The sequence below is a fragment of the Ambystoma mexicanum genome, chromosome 10 (assembly GCF_040938575.1).
Source record: "Ambystoma mexicanum isolate Mex_15411 chromosome 10, UKY_AmexF1_1, whole genome shotgun sequence".
In the NCBI taxonomy this organism is placed as follows: Eukaryota; Metazoa; Chordata; class Amphibia; order Caudata; family Ambystomatidae; genus Ambystoma; species Ambystoma mexicanum.
In genome coordinates, this window is record NC_090932.1 from 852,362,633 (window position 1) to 852,382,840 (window position 20,208).

Genomic DNA, 20,208 nt, shown 5'->3' on the forward strand with positions numbered 1-20,208 from the left:
GCAAGAAGCAAGATCACATCTCTGTGCCCTCAATTCCAACTCAGCAACTACACAGTCACTCCGAACAGCAACCGCACACACCGCCTCTCCAGCCACACTTCCCAGCCAACAAACAAATGCAAACACCGGCAAACTAATAAACACCATTCCTGGCCCCTCACCGCCATCATCGCACCTTCATTCTCAAACACCAACCATCCACCATCACTCCTCTCTACACCTCCACCAGAATCATGCCACAATCTGACACCCTACTTCCCTCACGCTCTCACCTCACTGCCTCCATCCCTCAGACCAGAAGAGCCATCTGGCCCACCCCTAACCATCGCCGCCGTACCCTTCCACTCACACTTCCCAAACAACAAATGAAAGAACACACTGGCAAACATATAAACACCATACCTCAAAAACCATCCTAGCACCATCATTCTCTAACTCCAATCACCCACCGCCACTCCTCTCCACCCCCTGCCCAAGAACCATACCACACTCTGATGCCCTCATCTTTACCACCTGCCCCAGAACCACCCCATACTCTGATGCCCTATTTCCGTCACACCCTAAACACACCTCCCTGCCCCTCAGACACGAAGAGCCCACCACTTACCCACCACTAACCATCACCAACCCACCAAACCCCTGCTCATGCCTGCAAATGCCCTGCCCTCACACCTCCACCTGGCCATATGCACAAAACATTGGTCCAGCCTCACCACTCACCTCGCTACCTCAAACCCCAAAGCCAGAGGAGCACTCTGGCGCTCCATTCACAACCCCCACACCACCACAACAACACCTGCACCTCCCTCTAAACCCCACACCCAACACCTCAGCCTTCACAGATCCACTGCCTCCATCCCTGCCCCCATTGGCAAGAACCCCACACCACCCTACATCCAGCTCCCAAGCCAGAGGAGCACGCTGGTGCTCCTTACACAACTCCCTTGCCACCACCATTTCATCTGCTCCCATGCTCAGAATGTCACCCCGCAGATCATCACCATTGCTCACATCCCACTACACCTCAGCCAGAACCCTACAGACCCCCTCCCCTCAAATAACACCAATCACTCTTACACCCTCCAACTCCAACATACCTTGCCTCACCATTTCCACACCTCCCACCACTACCTGGCATGCCCTCAGCACACCCTCCCAGCTCACACCACCCAGCTCCTCAATCTCCTCTCAGCCAAACCATCTTCACCATCCACTGGCTATGCCCATCCCCCCCACACACACACACCCCCAGCATCCACTCGTCCGCTATTTTAAGACTCTCCCCTACAACCTCTTTCCCTTCTCTCAACATGGCATGGCTTGCTCTCTCCAGAACCATTGCCTCTTCCCCTTTCACCTTTATGCCCCTACCCTCTCTCACACACCCCCAGTGTCAAAATGCTCTAAATTCATGAAAAATGACTGGTCCCCACCCTCAACTACTTTTGCTTCTCCTTGCCTACATTAGTGTGCCTTCCCAACCATTCATAGCTGGGCTACCAGGAACTCCCCGCCAGAAACTCCTAGGTTTTCCTTCTTCACACACAACCTCTCTCCTACCCAGTGGTCGAAGTGAGCGGGAGCGGTCGGGAGCGGTTCTCCTCTACTTTTTTAAAGTTACGTTTTACAGCTCCTATACTTTTATTTTAAAAAGAAACCTCTCCGGAATGGTTTTGTTTTAAAATAAAAGTGTAGGAAGACGTTGCGGCTTGAAATTTCAGTGCACTGCACTGAACGTTCCCTCAAACAGCAGGTGCAAGAGTTTGGGGGTTTGTATTATGTGTGGGAGGGGGCGTGGTGATGGGGTTTGTGGGGAGTGGGTGTAGGCCAGCAGGGAACATAGTTCCACTACTTCTTTTTGGACACTTTGAACACTGCTCCTACCACCTCTACACCACAATTCCATTTTCCATTCAGACCTGCAATCCATCCACCAACATGCTGGTACCCACACACCACTCCAACATCACCCACCCCCTCTATCCATCCTTCTACCTACCTCCATCACATGCAAACCCGCTCTGCACATTCCCTCTTCTCACTCCAACCAAACCTCACTCTCCCTCCCTCACCAAACATCGTCCCTGACTATTCAAACTGTTCCGCCCTCTCCTACCACCCTGTTTAGCACTGCTCCTGACCCCTCCCCAGCAGTCACCCAGTCCCAACAGGTCTGTCTGGCCACCAGCATTATTGGAACCTCCTCCATCCACCAAGTCACCTACTTCTTATTCAATGCCCGCTGTGTGGCCAGAAACCGTCATAGCGTCTTTGACCTACTATCCTCTGATAACCCTGATCTCATCTTCATCACTGAAACATGCTTAAAGGGCAACTTTAAACCAGTCGCAGATGAAGCCGTCCCTCCCGACTACACCCTCATCACCCACAACAGAACCACCAGAGGTGGCGAAATAGCCATCCTCCACAAGCCCTACATATCCATCTCCCTCACCGAAACCCAGCCATGTGGAGCTAACTGCAAATCTCTACTGGTCAGACTCTCCCAGTTGCACACTCTCTCACAAAATTATCTTCTCATCCACAGCCCACCAGGATGTGACAAATATTTTTACAACAATCTATGTGACTCACTAGCTACCATTCTGATCAACCATCCTTCACTCACCCTACTGGGAGACTTCAATATCTGGTTCGATATACCCTTCAACCCCATTACCCAACCTTTGGTTGACAGCCTAGAGGTGCTCATCCTCTGCAGGTATACCACAAGTCACAAGTGTGTAGTCCTAAACCGCTCATCCTGACAGATCAATCAGCCCTTTCAGTTCATATCCACACTCCCGCCCACCCCGCCACCCACAATCCTCCCAACCTCCACTTATGAGTAAAAATGCTGGATCAGGGTCAAAGTACTACCTGACTTGGCTGAAGTCTTGCTACACTCACTCCCAACCTCAGACGTACCTCTACCTATCGAATAATTTGACTCCTGGCTCAAGAACTCACTGCTCCCCCTCACCCTCTTGCACCCACAAATGACCAATCCCCTAATGGTTCACACCCCGCCTGAAGACTCTCAAAACCCACAACCACTCCCTCACGTGCATATGGCAAACATCACAAACGCCCTTAGCAAATCCCTGCTCACCCACCATCACCTCAATTACAAATGTGAGATCCGAAAAGCCCCAAAAAAACTATTATAATAAAAGAATACTGAACTGCTGCAACAGTAGTAAAGAGTTTCACAGGATCATCTCAGAATTTGCGAACCCGAGTTGCACAATTGCCCCCACACATCCCACGCAAGCGCTGTGCAACTACCTCTCCCACCACCTCTGCAGAACAGCACTACATAGGACGGCTTCCCTTAATGCCAAACTCTCCAGCCTCAACTCCCGCCCAACCCCTGCTGTTCGAGATCACCCCCCCACCCCACAAACTGACAATCAATGCCTTCAAGCTGATATCAAGTGACGAATTCCATAAACTGCTGTGCAGCAGCAGACCCTCCGGGTCCATCCTTGACCCTTGCCCCGCCTCCCTCAAAGAAATCTTGTCCTCCACCTGAGCAGGAGAACAGGCTAGATCCATATTCAATCACTCCTTCACCTCTTGCTCCTTCCCAGACCCCTTCAAAGTAACACATGTCAAATCCCTTCTGAAAAAGACATGTCTCGACCCCCTCCAACCATACAATTACAGGTCCATCTCCAACACCAGATTCCTCGCGAAACTCCTCGACCCCTCTCCCTACTCTCAACTCCACCTTTTCGCTGAATCCAGCAACTTACTAGACACCGCTCAGTCTGGTTTACAGCCTCGTCATGGAACTGAAACCACTCTGATCTCGATCTGGGATGACCTCAAGGTCATGGCAGACTGTGAAGGCTGCACCAATCTGGTTCTCCTTGATCTCAGAGCTGACTTTGATACAATCAACCACTCAATCCTCCTTGACCGGCTCCACTCACTTGGAATCCGAGACTTGGCAATCAACTGGATTGCTCTATTCCTTAACAAGAAACAAATCACTATCCTCCCCCTTTTACCTCTTCAGATCGAACAGTGAACACTGGAGTACCCCAGGACGCTTGCCTTTCACCCCTTTTCAACCTCTACATGAGCCCGCTACCAGCGATCATCCTCTCACACAACCTCACCTGCTATAATTATGTTGATGACACCCAAATCATCCTGAAAATCCCCAAGACACTCTCTGATCACCCCCTTGATCCAGCAGTTTGTCAGAATGATAAAGACCTATGGATGTCTTGAAACCACCTCCTTCTCAACCCAGGGCAAACTGGAATCAAGGTATGTGGCAACACAGCTCTACTCTTGCAACCACTCCCTCTGCCACCTCCAACACAGTCAAAAACCTTGTCTGCACATTGCTGTTAGTCACAAAGTGAAGGCTAGTAGACAAATGTAATCCTAATGCCATGGGGTCAGTTGTCAACTCTTATTTAGGAGACCAAAGGGATCCCCACATTTTCTCTGATGGGATCCGTTAGGGGAATTGTGGACCCCCATGTAACATCAGTCTCTCAGGTGGAGTTAGTGGGGAGCAGAGCATGTCTAAGGCAAAAGTAAAGCTCTTCCGTTGTCCCGTGGCTTGTGTGTGCAGCTCCTTATTTTAATTCATTTTTTTGTAATCTACTAAGGAGCTCCTAACCAATGTTGTGTATTGCATCACATTGTCCAAGATTGAAGACAAGGTGCCATTTCTACAGGCATATCATTGCCCTTTTCCCCAGAGTGGTGGTTGTGGCACAGTATATCAGGCACTGCTTTAGTGACGCGCCATTTTGTCTACTGTACACACACTGTTTATATTGGGCACATACTTTCCTGATATGCACAAACGTGATTTTACTGTGTAGAAATGATCTTGAGTGCTGTGGCTGAAGTGGTAACATGTTGTAAATTCCTATGGCTTTTAAAAACAGTTTCTCCTGAACATGTCTATGTGTGTAAATGCTATCATTTAAGCATTTAAGCATTTTCCTAAGGTGAAAAGGCCACCAATCTCCCCGGGGCTGAAAAGCTATTTATTATTCTGGGTAGATATTAACGACTCACAGAGTGGAACATTATCCATTGACCGATGACCAAAACAGTTCATTTTAAATCTACATCTTTAAATGTATTTATTAGTGTGTTCATTTTATAATGTATGATTGTACAGTTTAACTTTGTGTTCATGTTTTAATTTCCTCCTTTTTCTGTATGGCGTTAAGTTGCTTCTTGTTCTTCTTTTGTGAAAAGTTTAATTATTTTTGACTAAATCATAATAAATAAAAAGCATTAAAAAAACCTGTGAAACTACCAGTAAGGACACGAAAGAACTGGTGCATGTGAGCCCCAGGGGGTCCTAGTCTGCATCTGCATTTACCACTCTACAATAATCACCTAATCAAATGAATGCTTAATACTAGTAAATGGCAGTCCAGCCAAAGGCAGAGGTACCTAGGAGTATATTGGCTGGCAGGTCTAAACACCCTCCCCTCCAGCAGCCTAGCACAAGAAGCAGCAGCTTCACACATAACACGTGGCATCCTCTAATTCAAGGGTCTGCAACCTGTGACCCTCCAGATGTTTTGAACTATAACTCCCAGGACCCTCAGCATTGACTATGCTGCCTAAAGCCAATGGGAGCTGTAGTCAAAAACATCCGGAGAACCGGTTGGAGACCAGTCCAGCTTGTACATTTTCCGTTTATTCTGGACTGCTCATACTTCCCTAGTTCTACTTCTCTTTCCTGCAGAGACTCTCCAATCCCGAATGTTTTTGGTAAAGGGCAGGGCTCCCAAAAACTCACATTCAGGTTCACACTGGTGGCGAATGATTACCAGTAGGTCAGAGGTCTATAACCTGCTGCGCTCCATTTGTTTTGGAACACTACTTTGTGAATCGATCATGATTGACTCTGCTTGTAAAAGTTGATAGGAGTTGTAGTCCAAAGCATCTGGAGAGCCAAATCTTGCAGCCCACCTCAGTAGGGCCTGCCGGTAGGTTAAAAGGGGACTCCAGTGGAACCCCCCACATAGAATTTCAAAAGTAAGGAAAGCTGCAAGCGGAGCAGGCCACAGGCAATGGACATGGTTCAGAACGTGCCAATCAAAGGTCATCTGCATTTGACTGTCCCTAGTCCTGCCCACCTTTCCAGCCAATAGAAAAAGGTGTTTGAGGACGCTTGGGTCTTCTCTGGGATCTTCTGAGCGGACCCAGCAGAGACACTGTGCTGCTCTGATGCTCCCTAGCTTATTGAAGCAGTCCGAACCATGGGCCTCATTACGAGGTTGGAGGTAGCCATGGCGCTATTAGCGCCATGGCTGCCTCCAAACTCGTTCCGACTCCGCCCTGGTGAATGGAGCAATTACCAGTTCATTCCAAGGTTGGCAGGACCAGTAATTCCCCATTCACCAGGGCCCTTCCCCATTCCCATTTGAGCCCCCATAGGGCTCAATAGGAATGGGGAAGGCGCTAATAACAGTACCGCAAATTGCGGTACCATTATTAGCTCCAGAGTCCCTTTGCGGGTCCCTTCCTTAACACCTGGAAAAACCAGGCGTTAAGGGAGGACCCACAAAGGGAACTCGTAGTAGGGCAGTAAGGGATTACCGGCACTGGTGCCCTTACCGGTGTCGGTAATCCCTTACCGCCCACCTCGTAATGAGGCCCCATGTATTTTTCTGGCATTCCAAAATACTACAGCATCTCAAAGCGGTAAGAAGCAACCGGAAGACAGCACGTTAGCGCTTTATGCAATACCAAAGCAAACCAATGAAATCAAGCCAACACATTAAAGGATGCTCTTACACCCCTTACGTGCTAGAGGCGTGTATGTTCATCCTGAATTCCCACAAGGATCATTGTAGACCCCGCCCACTCCCGCACTTAATACACCTTGAAAAATAACAGTGTGTTATCCTGTACGCTAAAGCCTCTTTACCAATGATGCAAGAATGAATAGGAGTGTCCAGCTTCAACTCTGCATGCAGCGAGCAATTTCTAACGAAAACGTAAAAAGCCAGGCACGCCTACATTGCAACGTCACATCTTTGTGAATGTCCCCACTCTTCTGTGTAATGCACATACTATGCGTTGCTGGTGCAGAGAAAGGTTGACCATCCCAGATCAATTGTGATGCCCTAAAAAGAACACACGCCCAAACAATCAGCCGGTGACAGCGGCATCTCCCGTTATTTACAATAGCCATCACAACCATAACTCACCATTTCTATATTAATAAGGCAGCGAAATTTATTATGATGGTATTGAAAAGTTATTAAGTACTGCATCCCCAGTGACAAAGTGCCACCGCATTGTCACCAACCAAAAGCAGCCGCCCATCCATCAGCCGCCTTCCCAGATGGCGCTGCATCTTTATCGCTCCCCGGTTGGTGACATCACCTGTGCGCCCACTCAAAATTGATGATGAAAGCAAACATATCTATCTTACTTACATTTACCAAATCAATTTCATTTTACAGGCCAGGGCTCCGTGGCATATTGACTGTTTTGCTTAATGGCATCCACTGTTCCTAATGCGGGGATGTCATCTCTGAAGCCTGCATAATGTGTCATTTCATAACAAATGCTTTACAACATATTTACTTAAAGGGGAGAGTTATGGTTACCTGGCAGGTCATTTATTTCGCAAAAGGGTAACCTCAACGCTAGCAAGGGACATTGTTTGCCCAGGAGTCAGGCCATGGCTATCAAAGGTGCTTTTTCAGGGGGCAAGAAGTACAGGTAGGATTTGCCAGGCCCAGACAACAGCATGTACAACTGCTTGATACAGCTAGACAAGCCATTTTGAGAATGATGTCTCCTTTTTGTAGCTTGTTTGGGTCAAGGGATAAACCAGCTGCAGTTAGCAGTGAATAAACAGCAAAGGCATCCCAGTCAGGACTGTCCTCCCATTTAGGGAGCAGTGGAGTGGTTGAAATTTTGCATTAGTGAAAGGGTTTAAAAGAGCTAGGAGGAGACATACTTTCACATCATTCAAACCATGTGACACGCTTCCAAAAATGCAACTCTTTCTTTTTTTTTTATTTTAATTTTTTTTATTTCATATGGATAATACAATCATCCTTTCAAATATACAAAAAACAGCATTAAGGAACTAAAAGATATCACAACAACTTTACACTGTAAAAATAAAACTTGTGGACACATACATAGTATGCTTAATGATCAATAAATGTATGAAAAGACACGGTAGGCGGTAGGGATTTACCGTTACCGGTAAGGGATTACCGGTATCGGTAAATCCCCTCCCCAATTACGACCCGGACATACCGCTATTAGCGGCACCGCTAAGTACGGTGGCACTATTAGCGGCAAGTCCGTGAGCGTGCGCCCCCTCAGTCCGGAAATAGCGGCATAGCGCTAATATCACGCCATCACGAGCCATGCGGACTTGGCAATACCGGCATGTAGTAGACCCAAAAACCCCTTACCGGCAAGGCGCTAATACCGGCATCGCGAACCACACGTTAAAAGAGCACAGCAGTGTTCCTACCTGCCACAGGTTGACAAAATCAGCACAGGTGGAGGCAATGGAGACTGGCAGCACAAAAGAGCACACCACACCCCTTCCCACACCCATTCCCACACCAAGATGGATGCAATACTAGCAGCATTACATGGGCTAGAGGACATGATTGCAGTGCAGCAGCTACAACAACAGGCAGCACAGAGGAGACGCAGAAGGAGGAGGAGGAGGAGGGCAAGACAGGCGCAGCAAGCACCACCAGTGCACCTCGTGATACCACAGAGGCAGCCACCAATTCCCAGGATCAGAGCCAGTCCAGTCAACCTAACCCCTGAGCAGATAGACACCCTGTACCGTCTAGACCGGGATACCATCACCACCATTGTAGACATGATATACAACGACATTGTGAGTCTCATTGACATCCGTACTGCCATCCCCCCTCTACTGAAGGTGGTAACTGTGCTCCACTTCTTGGCCACAGGCACCTACCAGCATACGGTAGGTCAGATGCATGGCATATCACAACCAGTATTCTCACGCACACTGAACCAGGTGCTCGATGCCCTCCTGAAGCACACAAGTCAACACATATACATGCCACGGACTGCCCAGGAGATCTCCAACACCAAAGTTGGCTTCCATTCACTGGCAGGCATCCCAAGTTGCATCGGGGCCATCGACTGTACCCATGTAGAACTGGTGGTCCCACATGCCAATGAGGTAGTGTACCGTAACAGAAAGCAATACCACTCCATCAACGTCCAAATGGTATGTGACTCCAATAAGATCATCACACATTGCTGTGCCCGATATCCCGGTTCAACCCATGATGCAATGGTCCTGCGGAACTCGACAATACCACGATACATGGAGCGACATGCTGGACAACGTTCGTGGCTACTTGGTGAGTAGCAGGCCAACCACATGGCAGTGTGATGTGATTGTGAGTGGGGGGGTAGATGCATACTCCAACTGGGCGTGATTGGGGGGGGATGCATACTCCAACTGGGTGTGATTGGGGGGGGTAGATGCATACTCCAACTGGGCGTGATTGGGGGGTGGGGAGATGCATACTCCAACTGGGCGTGATTGGGGGGGGAGATGCATACTCCAACTGGGCGTGATTGGGGGGGGGAGATGCATACTCCAACTGGGCGTGATTGGGGGGGGGAGATGCATACTCCAACTGGGTGTGATTGGGGGGGGTTGATGCATACTCCAACTGGGCGTGATTGGGGGGGAGATGCATACTCCAACTGGGCGTGATTGGGGGGGGGAGATGCATACTCCAACTAGGCGTGATTGGGGGGGAGATGCATACTCCAACTGGGCGTGATTGGGGGGGGGAGATGCATACTCCAACTGGGCGTGATTGGGGGGGGGAGATGCATACTCCAACTGGGCGTGATTGGGGGGGGAGATGCATACTCCAACTGGGCGTGATTGGGGGGGGGGAGATGCATACTCCAACTGGGCGTGAACTGGCTTCAGGAGAAGAATGGACATACATATTTGCATCACTGTACAGTGAGGCAGCCCACAATGGACCAGACACAAAACCACATGCTAGAAGTGAGTGCCACGACAAACATATCTATCCATTACGCCAAACAGGCCATTCCAAACAACATGCACACCGCACAACACACCATTCTCCCCATTACACAAATCAGCAACATGCATATAAAAATCACATCTGAAATGTACGCTGAACAACATCAGAAATTATCCGCGCACATGAGTGCATACAAATGGATCTCCTGTAGCCATTGTAGTGAGCCACACCCGTACCCCACCACTGAATTGCCATTGAACAGCATGGGGACATCAACTAAGGAATGGCAGTGTACTAGCAGTGTGGCACTAACGTTGCCAGGGCCAGGAAACACAAATTACTTAAACTCAGGCGGGACATGGCAATCCCTGACGTATGCATGCATGGTGCATGTCCACTTGCAAGGACCACCTCACCTTCCCACATTGCAGTTACCCTGATTGCCATGCGTGCTTGGATCAGTGGATGTCGTTGAAAATGCTATGTTTGTTTGTGTGATATGTGCAGGCTCCACTTTATGTAGACACTTACACATACCCATTGTTGCACCCATGCAGGTGATGCAGGTTATCCCCTGAAGAGGTGGCTCCTTACCCCTGTACGGAACCCACAGAACAGGCACGAAGAGGACTACAATCATGCACACACCCGTACCCGGGTGGTGATCGAGCAGACATTCGGCCTATTGAAGGAACGCTTCCGGTGCCTCAGCAGGTCGGGCGGGGCACTCCTGTACGGGCATGAGAAGGTGGCCAAGATCACCATGGCATGTGTCATGCTGCACAATATGTGTATCAGACGGAATGTGCCAATGCCCCCTGACATTGAACTGCAACCACCGTCTGAGGATGATGACAGGGATGAGGATGGAGGAGAGGGGGCTGCAGGTCATGCAGGTGGCGATGCCCATGAGGGACGTGCTGTGCGGCAGCACCTGATAGACCATTGTTTCTGATGCACATGGATTAGGAGGGTGCAATTGATGTGGAGCTCAGGGCACGGGGTGTATGGAGGATATTAACACAGTGCACCCTTCAACAATAAAGCACACATACACAATAATCAATGTCCAGTCATGTGATTATCCATGCCATTACGTGTGTATTGAGCATTATGTCATTCAAACGTGCATGTACCCTCCACCCCAAACACCCTCACCCCCCTGCCCCCAAAACTCCACCAAACACCCTCACCCCCCTGCCCCCACAACTCCACCAAACACCCTCACCCCCCTCCCCCCACAACTCCACCAAACATGGTGTGCACATCAGTGCTGCATTAGTCTCCAAGTGTCAACAGTGACAGGCTGGCCCTACTTCCCTTCTCCACCACCACCATTGGGGGGTTGTGAGTCTGACCGCCGCAAGGACCGGCTGGACCTGCGCAGGATGGTTGTTTGGTCAGAGCTAGTAGACGAGGGGGTGGCTGGTTGATCTGCTCCCTGTGTGTGACGCATGCTCTCCATCGCCTCAGCAATGCGCGTTAGGACCTGCCTCAGAGCGGCCATCTCGTCACATAGGCACGTCGTGTTGCTGTCCAAGGCAGATTTCATGTCCCTTGATAACCCCTGGATCTCCTCCCTGGTCGAGGCAGCCTCGCTCACTTGCCGGGCAACCAGGGCATTGAGCTCCTCCTGGCGCTGTCGTATCAGGCTCATGCTGTCGTCTGCGGCCCTGCCCCTGTTACTCCTCGGCGCAGCTTGCTGCATGTGGCCGACATCAGGTGAGCTTGCCACGGGACTGAATGACCCATCCATTGAATCTCCGGCATGCACCTCATGGATGCTGCCATTGGATGTGTTGCATGGGCTGTGGTGTGAGGACAGCTGGGTGCTGGGTGTACGCTGCCCTTCCGGTGTCAGACATGGGTCGTCCACATCACTAATGGGTGCCGTGACTGCTGCTTCCCCGACGGAGCTATTGGCTGCGGACGGCATGCCTTCTGGCACTGGCTCCTGAGTGGTGGGGGTGGGTGGTGTGGGTGCTACCACAGTGTCGGGTGGCATTTCGACCCTTGGTGTGGTCGGTGCGTGTGTGGCTTGTGAACCCTGGGCCACTCCAGATTTCCCAGTGCCCCTCGATATACTGGGCCTGGTGCCTGCATCCTTTCCCTTGGCCTGCTTTTTGGGTGGTGGGACCAGCTCCTCACTGTCAGAATGTGACCCTGTGGGGGAGCAAGACAGGGATAGCATCAGTGATGGGTCAACGTGCAACATGCATATGGTGTTGTTGCTGCAGTCCTTTGGATTTGGACATCTAGTTTGGACATGCAGGTTGTTGGCCAGATGGGTGGGTCATCCGGACATGAGTCAGGGTGACACGTGTGTGAGGTGCTGCATGCATGTGGTTGTGTGGGAATATGCACGGCATATATGCAGGGTTGTGTACATGTGTGTGTGATGACCCCATCCATTAGCTAATTCCCATTTCACATTTGGGGGAGGAACTCATGCTTTGCATTGCAGTGTTTTGCGTGGACACTCACCTCCGTCTGACGTTGTTTCCACACCGCACTCCATTCGGCCCACTCCCTCGATGGATTTGATGCCAATGGTGCTGGCACATGTCTCCTCCCACTCCTGCATCTTCATCGGGGATCCTCCTCCGCCTCCTGTGCCCATGGCCAGATTCCTGTTGGCGGATAATATGCTGCGTACACGGAGGCGCAGATCATCCCACCGCTTGCGCACGTCCTTTGCGGTGCGGGGGGTGGAGCCCACCGCACTGACTTTCTGCGCCACCTCAGCCCAGATCTCCTTTTTTCTCAGGAGTGCAGGGCGCCGCATGTCGCTAGCAAACACTAGGCCATTCCAAACAACATGCACACCGCACAACACACCATTCTCCCCATTACACAAATCAGCAACATGCATATAAAAATCACATCTGAAATGTACGCTGAACAACATCAGAAATTATCCGCGCACATGAGTGCATACAAATGGATCTCCTGTAGCCATTGTAGTGAGCCACACCCGTACCCCACCACTGAATTGCCATTGAACAGCATGGGGACATCAACTAAGGAATGGCAGTGTACTAGCAGTGTGGCACTAACGTTGCCAGGGCCAGGAAACACAAATTACTTAAACTCAGGCGGGACATGGCAATCCCTGACGTATGCATGCATGGTGCATGTCCACTTGCAAGGACCACCTCACCTTCCCACATTGCAGTTACCCTGATTGCCATGCGTGCTTGGATCAGTGGATGTCGTTGAAAATGCTATGTTTGTTTGTGTGATATGTGCAGGCTCCACTTTATGTAGACACTTACACATACCCATTGTTGCACCCATGCAGGTGATGCAGGTTATCCCCTGAAGAGGTGGCTCCTTACCCCTGTACGGAACCCACAGAACAGGCACGAAGAGGACTACAATCATGCACACACCCGTACCCGGGTGGTGATCGAGCAGACATTCGGCCTATTGAAGGAACGCTTCCGGTGCCTCAGCAGGTCGGGCGGGGCACTCCTGTACGGGCATGAGAAGGTGGCCAAGATCACCATGGCATGTGTCATGCTGCACAATATGTGTATCAGACGGAATGTGCCAATGCCCCCTGACATTGAACTGCAACCACCGTCTGAGGATGATGACAGGGATGAGGATGGAGGAGAGGGGGCTGCAGGTCATGCAGGTGGCGATGCCCATGAGGGACGTGCTGTGCGGCAGCACCTGATAGACCATTGTTTCTGATGCACATGGATTAGGAGGGTGCAATTGATGTGGAGCTCAGGGCACGGGGTGTATGGAGGATATTAACACAGTGCACCCTTCAACAATAAAGCACACATACACAATAATCAATGTCCAGTCATGTGATTATCCATGCCATTACGTGTGTATTGAGCATTATGTCATTCAAACGTGCATGTACCCTCCACCCCAAACAACCTCACCCCCCGTGCCCCCACAACTCCACCAAACACCCTCACCCCCCTGCCCCCACAACTCCACCAAACACCCTCACCCCCCTCCCCCCACAACTCCACCAAACATGGTGTGCACATCAGTGCTGCATTAGTCTCCAAGTGTCAACAGTGACAGGCTGGCCCTACTTCCCTTCTCCACCACCACCATTGGGGGGTTGTGAGTCTGACCGCCGCAAGGACCGGCTGGACCTGCGCAGGATGGTTGTTTGGTCAGAGCTAGTAGACGAGGGGGTGGCTGGTTGATCTGCTCCCTGTGTGTGACGCATGCTCTCCATCGCCTCAGCAATGCGCGTTAGGACCTGCCTCAGAGCGGCCATCTCGTCACATAGGCGCGTCGTGTTGCTGTCCAAGGCAGATTTCATGTCCCTTGATAACCCCTGGATCTCCTCCCTGGTCGAGGCAGCCTCGCTCACTTGCCGGGCAACCAGGGCATTGAGCTCCTCCTGGCGCTGTCGTATCAGGCTCATGCTGTCGTCTGCGGCCCTGCCCCTGTTACTCCTCGGCGCAGCTTGCTGCATGTGGCCGACATCAGGTGAGCTTGCCACGGGACTGAATGACCCATCCATTGAATCTCCGGCATGCACCTCATGGATGCTGCCATTGGATGTGTTGCATGGGCTGTGGTGTGGGGACAGCTGGGTGCTGGGTGTACGCTGCCCTTCCGGTGTCAGACATGGGTCGTCCACATCACTAATGGGTGCCGTGGCTGCTGCTTCCCCGACGGAGCTATTGGCTGCGGACGGCGTGCCTTCTGGCACTGGCTCCTGAGTGGTGGGGGTGGGTGGTGTGGGTGCTACCACAGTGTCGGATGGCATTTCGACCCTTGGTGTGGTCGGTGCGTATGTGGCTTGTGAACCCTGGGCCACTCCAGATTTCCCAGTGCCCCTCGATGTACTGGGCCTGGTGCCTGCATCCTTTCCCTTGGCCTGTTTTTTGGGTGGTGGGGCCAGCTCCTCACTGTCAGAATGTGACCCTGTGGGGGAGCAAGACAGGGATAGCATCAGTGATGGGTCAACGTGCAACATGCATATGTTGTTGTTGCTGCAGTCCTTTGGATTTGGACATCTAGTTTGGACATGCAGGTTGTTGGCCAGATGGGTGGGTCATCCGGACATGAGTCAGGGTGACACGTGTGTGAGGTGCTGCATGCATGTGGTTGTGTGGGAATATGCACGGCATATATGCAGGGTTGTGTACATGTGTGTGTGATGACCCCATCCATTAGCTAATTCCCATTTCACATTTGGGGGAGGAACTCATGCTTTGCATTGCAGTGTTTTGCGTGGACACTCACCTCCGTCTGACGTTGTTTCCACACCGCACTCCATTCGGCCCACTCCCTCGATGGATTTGATGCCAATGGTGCTGGCACATGTCTCCTCCCACTCCTGCATCTTCATCGGGGATCCTCCTCCGCCTCCTGTGCCCATGGCCAGATTCCTGTTGGCGGATAATATGCTGCGTACACGGAGGCGCAGATCATCCCACCGCTTGCGCACGTCCTTTGCGGTGCGGGGGGTGGAGCCCACCGCACTGACTTTCTGCGCCACCTCAGCCCAGATCTCCTTTTTTCTCAGGAGTGCAGGGCGCCGCATGTCGCTAGCAAACACTACGTCTGCATTTGCAGTCAGGGTGTCTGCCAGCATTTTCAATTCGTCGTTTGAAAAGCGTTCTTTGCGCTGGCGCGCATCAGCTTTCTTTAGGGCCTTGGGCATTGTTTGTTATTGTGGGAAGTGGTATTGCCAGTTGTGGTGTTGCTGCAGGTCCTCAGTGCAGGGGATGGCAATGGATTGTGTTTTTAAAGATGGCCGCCGGCTCTTTCCCGTTCCTGTGCGATGACGCTATTTCCGGTTCCGGTGTTTTACGGTGACCGCTAATAGCAGTGACCGCTAATAGCGGTGACTGCAAATAGCATGCAGCATGAGGGCGGAGGTGCTATCAGCACTTTGGTCGGAGCCGGAAAGGTGCTTTTGCGCCAGGGCGGTAGGGTCATTTACCGGCATGGCCCTATGCGCGTGTCCGCTTACTCGTAATGGAACACTATTAGCGGTCTCCTGCGAGGGCGGACACGCTAATAGCGCCATGCCGGTAATTCGCATTTTTTACCGCCTACCGTGTAATGAGGCCCATACATTGTTGACAATGCTTCATCAATGGTAAAATTAGGATATTTGATTTCATTCATCTTGATTTTTGGAATTGAACTGATGCCTGGTACATAACAAAAACACCAATAGGATAAAAGGGATAAGAAAGAATGAAGTGTGGAATCTTAAACTTCAAATAGGGTTACATGGACCCTCTTTCGCAAACTCTACATGTGAGATGCATGGCATGGGTGATAAAATCAGGGGGTAAAGCACCTAAAAATATATGGCATTGGCTTTTAGGACATGATAGCACTCTTTTATGAGGCTGAGTGTACAATTCCCTAAACACCTTTCAGGCACCTCTTCAAAGTGCAAAACTAACGGGGGAAGTACAGGAGGTAAATGCACACAACGCCCACACGTGCGCTAACAACACGTATTCATGGAACCGAACAGGGGAAAGCCTTGCACCAAAAAAAGACACGCTAATCCGGAAACACGTACGCCAGCAGGAAGCAGGCGTAAGCGGCCCTGCGCAGCATAAAAGTGCTCGCAAACAACAAACAAGCTCATACGCTATGATGAACATACTGTTCCTCGCAGCAGTGGTTGTGGGATACCGCAGGAGAAGGAGGATAGCCAGGCCCCGCATTATTTTACCCAGGACCAGCCTTTTTGGGATGCCTGATGACCAGGTGTATGGGAGGTACTGGTTTCCACCACTAATAATCCTAGAACTGGTCAGGGAGTGGGAGGATGACCAAGCACTGAGACCCTTGGAAAAGGTGCTCAATGTACTGCACTTCTTGGCTACTGGGTCATTTCAGCGGACAACTGCCATAGTTGGGGGTGTCTCTCAAGCCACGCAGTCACACTGCCTACACCAGGTGTTGGCCATCATGACTGCATGCCCCTCAGTCCGCAGGCACATATACATGCCCAGAACACCTGCAGAAAGGCAGGCTGTTGTCCAGGACATTTACGGGGTGGCAAACATCCCCAAAGTGCTAGGTGCCATTGATTGCACCCATGTGGCTCTATGCCCTCCCAGGGCCACTGTGCACATCTATCGAAACCGCAAGCACTGGCATTCCATCAACATGCAGGTTGTATGTGATGCCAAGGGAATCATCACCTCAGTATATGCCAACTATCCAGGGTCCAGCCATGATAGTTTCATATTCAGAATGTCACCCCTAAACTGGGACCTGGAAGCTGGGTGGCATGGCGACACATGGCTAATTGGTGAGTATAAATGCCTCTGCACATGCATGCATGTCAGAGACAGAGAAATGTCAAAACCCCACTAATGACAACCATTATGACCTCCCCAGGGGACAGTGCCTACCCTCTGAGCACCTACATGATGACGCCAATTCGGAACCCCACCACACCACCCAAGGTAAGATACAACACAGCACATATAGCAACCCGGGGCATAGTGAGGCGCACATTCGGAGTTCTGAAGTCACGCTTTCGCTCCCTTGACCGCTCAGGTGGGCAGCTGCTATATGCGCCCCAGTAGTGTGCAGGATCATAGTGGCAGCATATGTCCTGCACAACGTTGCAAACTGGCGGGGCGTGCCGGTGGACATGGTGGGGCCCCCACAACCCCAACCACATGCACGGCCGCTGCGCATTGGAGGTGAAAGGGCACGTGGTGAGGCAGCCCGTACCCAGCTTGTGGCAAATTACTTCACCTAAAATCCCACCCCTGCAGAGTGCGCACAGGCCTGGAACATACCAGCTGACAATAAATGATGATGAGAAAAGGGACAGTCAACTGTCACAACCATATCAGCCTGACATTGTTCACCTGGAAGTGTTACATTCTGTGAATTCCTAACTACTTAAAGACAACCAATGTTGTGTCAGAAAAAGCCACACATTCATGCAGCATGAAGGACTACCCCCTTGCAAAATACCACATCAAAATAGTGCCATGTAACCCAACCCCTCCCCATTTCAGCTACCCAACACACCATGGCATGGCATGCAATGTGAAAGCAACCAAATGAATGCACAACACATGACACAAGTGTCACAAAGTGCAATGTCCCAAATGGAAACAGGCCACAGACAGTTTGCTCTCACTAATGAATAAAAAACAACACACATGAACAAATACTTACCAGCAAGACAACACATCAGTACAGGATCAAACAGTGGCAATATATGACAGTAAAAAATGTAAGTAGTGCAAGTGTCACAACCTGACTAAGGCAGCACATCGACCCCTTCCAACTGCAGAGTGTTGCTGGTAGGCAAATGTGTCAGTGTACTGCATACAACATGAACTCCATTTGAAAAGTAGACGGGCTTGTTAAGACATGAAGAAGGTACATGTATATAAGGAAAAAGTCATGGATGTAGAACCATATATAAATCCACCATGCAGTGGAGAATTGAACAACAATCCCCACTAGGGATGTATACACAGTTTTGACTACAGACTGTTCACACAACGTATGGGAGCCCAATGTCACTGTGTAAGTTACTATCACTTGGTCACACCCATTGCAAGCCCATGGAAAGGGGAAGCAGGAGGGGTCTGTGTGTGTGTGTGTGTCAGGAACCCAATTTTCTAACCCAAAGACAGGACAAGCCTGCATGTGCCCAGCTGGAATACACAGTGGATGCCTACGAGAGCCACACAAAGCAACACACTGTAAAAAATAAAAAAAAAGGTCATGTGTGGACCGGGGGTGGGGGGAGCACCCAGGAGGGATGAGGTACAGGGTGCACCCCAACACCCACATGAGTGGATGTTGAAAAAAATAAAAACCTCCATGGGCTCATGGCCTGCACGGCTACGCTACAGTGGGAGAACTGCCGTCGCTGTCATCACCCTCTGGTGGTACATTAGAAGGTGGGCATGATATGGGAGGCAGACCACGCAAAGCCCTGGCATGTTCCTCCATGGCAGCAAGCATGCGGGTCTGAAAGGTTTGGTTCTGCAGGATGATGGTACGGAGATCCCCATGCAGCACCTCACGGATAGCACGCATTTCTGCCTGCATGGCCTCACGTGATGCCCGGATCTCCTGACGGGTTGCCTGGAGCTCAGCTGAGAGTGTGCGTGTCAGCTGCTCCAGCTGCTGTTCTGACCTTTTGCTCTGGGACACCTCAAGTTCACCCAGTGTATCTCTGAGGGAGCTGTGTTCTAACCTCTTGGCTTCCCTGTGGGCCTGTGACTCTACAGATATGGCTGTGTGCAGAGTCTCCAGTTCAGCCCGTCGCTCCCTGTCGGACGCCAACATGTCCTCCCTGTGTGAGTTGCAGATGGACTCTGTTGCCTGCTGCTGGAGCTCCATTTACCTTTCAGGGGGCTGAATGGAAGTAGCCACCCTATCCATTGCCTGAGCCATCATTTCACATGATGCCCCCTGTTGTGCTGCTATAATGTAGATGGAGTTCTCCCACACAGTATTGCCTGGTGGCGCATGGCTTCCGCATTGGCAGGCACCACACCTGTTTGGGGCAAGGTGATGTGCACCTTGCTGGGCTGGCACTGCCTTGGGCTGCAGGACTACATTTACTACTACAAGCAGACACTGAAGACTCCAAGACGGAAAACCAACACATGTGCTGCATGCTGGATAGCACTGGCATCACATATTAGCCTATGAGTGGCATGACCAATACACATACATGACACATGCCAGCACACAGATGGCACGTAGCATAGCCATGACAGATTTCACAAGGACACCCTGATGGTAGCAAATCAGTACTGCCACCCATCCAAGAGAGATGGACATCATGAAATAAAACATGCGAAATAGTGTGACAAAACACGCATGTGCCACACGCTGCAACAAAGCCAGTGTTCAGTGATGCAGTGATGTCAGGCACATGGATACATCAATGGTTGTTCACTTCGACATGACAGAAGACAATTGTCATGATCAACATTCAAACAGGGCTCCAAAATGATTGTATGCAGGCCATGTGTAGGTGCACATTACTTAATCAGCCTGATTGGTGGAAGAAATGTGGGCCATTGTGGGGTGTAATCTATGACTGAAGTATGTTACATTTGGGGCAATACGGCACAAAAATGTGTGGTAAAAATGCTAAGGATTTCATCAATCAGGCAGAATGAACAGGAAAACAATATGAACAATGTTATGGTAAGATGACAGTCGAAGGTCA